Source organism: Gopherus evgoodei, chromosome 5 (genome assembly GCF_007399415.2).
Source record: "Gopherus evgoodei ecotype Sinaloan lineage chromosome 5, rGopEvg1_v1.p, whole genome shotgun sequence".
In the NCBI taxonomy this organism is placed as follows: Eukaryota; Metazoa; Chordata; order Testudines; family Testudinidae; genus Gopherus; species Gopherus evgoodei.
Genome location: NC_044326.1, coordinates 107,150,466 through 107,156,465, shown reverse-complemented (window position 1 = coordinate 107,156,465; position 6,000 = coordinate 107,150,466). Strand labels below are relative to the sequence as shown.

General features: G+C 47.5%; 1 protein-coding gene across 2 annotated transcripts in view; it reads left to right on the top strand.

The window, feature by feature from the left end:
- Positions 1–4,138: 4,138 nt before the first annotated feature.
- Positions 4,139–6,000, top strand: part of UGT8 (UDP glycosyltransferase 8) — a 72,357-nt gene continuing 70,495 nt past the window's right edge. The window contains exon 1 of one of the 2 annotated variants that reach the window (XM_030564489.1): positions 4,139–4,736. The gene's annotated coding sequence lies outside the window, so the exon portion shown is untranslated. Of the gene's footprint in view, positions 4,737–5,053; positions 5,129–6,000 lie in introns of those variants that run through there. The other variant, XM_030564490.1, reaches the window with a different exon arrangement.

Below are 6,000 nucleotides of genomic sequence, written 5' to 3'. Positions count from 1 at the left end.
CTGCTTTTGCCCAACCCCACAATCTCTGCCATTTGGCCAGGCAACATACTGGCCTTTGGAACCACACTCTGCTTTACTAGAGAGATCTGGGCCTCTGTATCCTTCTGCCCCAAGTATTCCCTGCCATCAATTTGGACAGCCTTAGCATGCTCCATATCTGGTTCTCCAGAGGCTAACCTCACAGCACCAATATGATAGGTTTCAATTGCTTGGGGGTGGTGTGGGGTGGTGTGTGGTGTGTGTTCTGTGTTGAGGACAGCAGAGCTAACGAGCTATTGTTTGCCTGCTTCCTTCTAGTACAGGGCATTTATTCCTCAGGTGATCAGTGGAATTACACTGATAGCACCTTTTGGGCTTTTCAGCTTTTACAGGAAATTTGGGATAGAGGAATTTTTTTGGGAAAGAGAATTAGGCTCCCAATCCCCTTTTCCCTTCCCAGGGGCAAAATGGGATCCTCCCTTCTCACCAGTTTTAAACCCCTCTTTCTGTGGCCTGCCCTCAATAGATGCTTGATTCTGTTCGAAGGCATCAGCTAAAAAGGCCATCTCATCCACAGATTTTACATCTTTGTCCCATAGACACTGCTTTACATCAGCCTTACATACGCTTAGGCCTGGTCCACACTACGCTGTTAAACCGATTTTAACAGCGTTAAATCGATTTAACCCTGCACCCATCCACACTACATTGCTCTTTATATCGATTTAAAGGGTTCTTTAAATCTATTTCTGTACTCCTACAAAACGAGAGGAGTAACGCTAAAATCGATATTACTATATCGATTTAGGGTTAGTGCGGACGCAAATCGACGTTATTGGTCTCATTATTTTACAGTAGCTACCCACAGTGCACCGCTCCAGAAATCGACGCTAGCCTCGGATCACGGATGCACACCACTGAATTAATGTGCCTAGTGTGGACGCGCACAATCAACTTTATAATATCTGTTTTATAAAATTGGTTTAAGCTAATTTGAATTTATCCTGTAGTGTAGACCTACCCTTAGGAAATGCTCTTGAGCAACAAGATCCAACATTCCCTTAAAACTTGCCACCTCTTTGCTCCTTGCCCATCTTCCCAACAAATCTTTCATTTTGTTTACATACTCCCCATTGCTCATACTAATATCCCTTCTAAGAGTCCTAAATGTAACTCTATATGTTGCAGGGGTAATCTGAAAACTTCGCAAAACAATATCTTTAAAATTTAAACAGTCTAAATCACCTTCAACAGGCATTGCATTGCATGCATTTCAAGATTTATCGGTTAATTTTGCAATCAGGGTAGGAACTCTCTTATCATTAGGGATTTCATGTATTACACGCAGCCTTTTGAAGGTAGTCAGGTATTCATCAATATCATTGTCTTCACTGTATGCAGGACATTAGTGTTCCCATTTGTGGATTTTTGGAGTGATGGGCGTCGTTGGGGTCGGGGGGCTCTGGTTCTGCTTCTCTAGCAGGTCCAGTTGGTGTTTTTTCTCTTTCTCTTTCTTCCCTCTCTTTCTCTTTTTCTTCCATGGCCCTTCTCTGTGAAGCTTCGTCTTTTTAAGCCTCATTTCTGCCTGCCACATTTGAAACTCACGGTCCTTTGCCTTCTCTTCCACTTCCATAGTCATTTTCCTGTTTTTCTGTTCCTACTTCCCTTTCCTGAAATAAGCAAGCAGAAAATAACAAAACTGTGACCTCCAACTGACTGTTCTTAGCCACTGCACTTAAGACTCACTTAAAATCACAAATATCAGGGATGAAAGTGTGAACTTCACTTTGAGTAACAAGCCGTACATACACTCTGCTTGCTGCACCACAGTGATGTTCCCCTCTGGTGTTGTCTGGACCAGTGATCTACGAGGGCTCTTCAATCCTTGACTCTGGGAGCTAGCCTTACCCTGATCTGCTGTAAGAACTCCCACTCCTGGGCTGTTCATGCACAGCCTCTGGCATGGAAGCAGCTCTCAGTGCAGCTGAGAATGACACTAGCCAATATCTCTGGTCCCAGACGCAAAGCTAGGAACCTCCGTCTTGCAGTGTCCAGTTATGCCCACTGGATGCTGCAAGCTTATATAAGTTCATCCATTTAACTAAGAAATTGATATGTACCAGGCTTGTTATCCCTAGGGGATAACACATTTGACACATTTCAAACCAAATGCACTGCTTCAGGCAGAATAACCAAACAAATTTATTAACTATAAAGATAGATCTTAAGTGATTACAAGTCAAAGAATAAAAAGTCAGATTTGGTCAAATGAAATAAAAGCAAAACACATTCTAAGCTGATCTAACACTTTCAGTGTCCTTACAAACGTAGATGTTTCTCACCATAGGCTGGCTGGTTACTTTTCAGTCAGGCTCTCTCCTTCGATCAGTGTTTTGGTCACTTGGTGGTGGTGGTGGTGTCTGTAGATGTAGGTGGAAGAGAGAGAGAGCATGGCAAAATGTCTTTCCCTTTTATCATATCCTTTCTTTTCTCTATGCTTTGCGCCCCCCCTTTCAGAGTCAGCTGAGCATTACCTCATCTTGGTCCCAAACTGACCAAAAGAAGGGGGTGACTCCCTCGAAGGTGTAACACAGTAGTTCTCAAACTTTTGTACTGGTAATCCCTTTCACATAGCAATCCTCTGAGTGCAACCGTCCCTAATAAATTAAAAATACTTTTTAATATATTTAACACCATTATGAATGCTGGAAGCAAAGCGGTGTTTGGGGTGGAGGCTGACAGCTTGCGACCCTCCATGTTACAACCTTGCGATCCCCTGAGGGGTCCCAACCGCCAGTTTGAGAGCCCCTTGTCTAACAGGTTCTTTTGTTGCTGCCTAAGCCAGTGTCCCTTGTTCCTGTGAGGCTGGGCTGGATTTGACCCATCCATGCCCTGACGAGGTGTGAACTGCCTTTCTATTCTTAGAGAGTTTTTGCATGGGCTTGCTTTAAGCCACGAGGATACATTTTCAGCCTCATAACTATATACATGAAATTATAACCTATAACCTTAATGTAACAATTGCTATACCATCATTATAACAACCATGCTCAGTGGATTATGAGCCTTCTGAAGACACCCAACTTGACAAACTTTGCATTGGATATCACACAGTCATTTTAGAAAGATGAACATGGGGGTGTAGGGTGTTCCCCTGAGGTACAGACCATCACACCATGGTAACTTACCTACCAGTTCTCTTATTGTTTTTAAAGTCCATTATCCTTATTTTGCTGTGCTCTCTTCTTCCTTAGTTAAAGTCCCCCACTACTACTAGGTTTTGTGTTTTGGATATTTCTTTTATTTTGTCTGGAAATGTCTCATTCACCTTATTATCCTTATCTTGAAAATACCCACAGCTAAATCAGATGTATAAAAATTGATTCTAATAAACTTTCATGCTTCAGGACAAAAGCCACCTACTAACTCAAGGTGCTAGGAAGAAACTTCCTCTACATCCATTATTCTGTGATTGTTCACTATAAGGTTTCTTGCATCTTCTCTGCAGAATCTGATACTAGCCAATATTGAAGACAAGTACTGGAGTAGATGTACTACTGGTCAGATTCAGAATAGTAATTTCTCTGTTCCTATCTACATTCCTAATTTTTAAAAAATCTTACATGTTTAAGCACCAGTACTTTGAAGCAGAATGCAACCAGCACAACAGCGCCATGAAACAGCATGGTCCACCAGCTAATTGGTTCTGTATCCTAAAATTCAGATAATTCAGGTGCACTAGGACTTGGAATTTTGGGGTGTGGGAGCTGGGGAGGGGAGGATCCAAAAATTGTCCAGCTCCATCAGGATGCAGGTGAAGGAGCCCTGTTTTTTTCATCACTGCTGCACGATAGGGGGTCTAGGGTTTCATTATTATTTTTTTTTAATATCCTAATTGGTTAGGCTTGTTCATGCAGGAAGTGGAATTTTGGGGACTGGTCTTTATCCCAGAGAAGCAACTGAAAGTCCAGCAGCAATTCTACTCTCCCTTTCAAGTCTTGTTTTCCTAACATAAAAGTTTCCATGTGGTTGATACCTACCTCCTTTTGCTCCAGAGGGCTGCTGGGGGAACGGACAGGCTGATTGGAGAGAGGGAGAGCCAGTCCCGCCTGCTGGAGGCGGGGATAAGGGACTTCCCTGTTGAGAGGTCCCTTCTGTATTGGGAGTCTGGGCAGTGTATGGAAGTGGAAGGCGCTAGATTTGGAGAGCAGATCTCAGAGTGGGTGAAGAGGGTAAAACATACTCAGTTTGGCTGACAGAACGACCTGGAAGCTGCATCAGCTTCCCCCTCCCGGGAGCAGCTCAGTGTGTCAACGTGAAGAGTGTGGACATAGGCTCTAGAGGACATATGTCATTATCAGTCCATGTGCACAGCGTGTGTCAGGGTGTCTGGGGTACAGCACTGAAGGGAGAGGCGTGGAGGAGGTAGACGGACCTGATGAGGAGTTGAGGGGGGCTGAGTTTGGGTCCCCTTCCGGATCCCCAGATATCAGAGCCAGCAGAGTCCCGCAGGAGACTGAGAGGAGGGGGCAGCCGGGCTCTGCCTGTCCTGGGGAGCAGGAGCGGGCTTTCGGAAGAACCCCCAATTTGTATCAGGCACGGAAGAGGCCTGGGAAGAGTCAGACAACCCACCTCCCCGAGCCCGTTGTTATTCCGTGTGACAACAGCGGCCGGTGAAAGCTGGGCAGCGGGGAACAACCCCCGCTGTCTCCCGCCCAGCACAGAGGCAGCGGCCAGAGGCGCAGTCCCGAAGCAAGGTAAGGGGCGGAGGGGCAGGGCTGCAGAAAGACCTGGGTTATGCAGGACATCTATTGGGGGGGGGGGTTGCGGGGTGTCCGCGCGGCACGGTGGGAGTGAGGGTGGGCTTGGAGATGAGCAGAGGGGGGCATACGGGAAATAGGGGCTTGCACGGTGGGACTGAGGGCAGGTGCGAGGAGGGAAGGGCAAGAACGGGTACCAGTCTGCGGAGGCCTCACGAGGCTGGTTAGGGGCGGGAGGGAGGGGGGTGCGCGCGCCTTGTCTGATCCGTCTCTGCAGCCCGCACAACTTCGCTCCGGAGTCCCGCCGTAGCAACCGGGCAGGAGAGCAGGGGTGGCCTCCGTGCGCGCCGGGGTTGCGCTCGGCTCTGCAGCAGCGGCTGGTCACCGAGGTGCGGCGATTTACTGCAGGTTCAGCGACGGGTATTGGCCCCGAAGCGGGCTGCGAGGGGTAGAGGCAGGAGGCTTTTATCCCTCCTTGTGGACATGCAACCCCCTCAGCCATCATATGGTACGGAGGGGGCGGGGGCACAAAGCCCCTCACCGGGGGCCATGGGCAAGCAAAGAAGGTGACTGGGCTGGGGCCAATGCCCAAGTGGCCCATTGGCACGGCAGGCAGAGGAGAGGGGCACAGTGGCTCTGGGAGGTGTGCAGATCTGAAACGGGGATTTTCCTGCTGCTGAGTGACTTGTCTCAGCAGAATAAGGAGTAGGGTGGGGGTAGGAAGGAAACTGAAACTGACTTTATTGGCACCAGTGGAATCCCCACTGGAGGATAGGGGGCTGCGCTGGGTGTCTGCACTGGACTCTTGGGGAAGATGCTGGTGGATGCATCTGTGTTGGTCTTATGGAACCCACAGCAATGTTAATACAAAGGCAGATGCCAGCTTGCTCCAGGGTGGCTAGGCCTGGAGAGCTTGGGGAATAAAGCCTGGGCTAGAAGTAGCTGAGGGGAAAGAAAGGTTCTGCCTCTGTCCCTGACTATGCCTGTTTTATGGCTGCAATAGGGGCCTCCCCTTCATCCTAGTCTTACCCACTAAGGAACAATGTGCATTAGATGAGATTGTGCAGTAGGTCTAGGTTTATAGGAGCTTCAGTTTTATATGATAAAATGTCCCTAATGAGACAATCATGCTCAGTTTGCATTTTAAATTAACATTTGCAGAGGTGGTTTGGCCAGTCACTTTGACAATAAAGGCGAACTATTACTGCTTGATTACATAAAATTAGGCAGCTAAATCCTTATTTGGGGGTCTACCACAAAT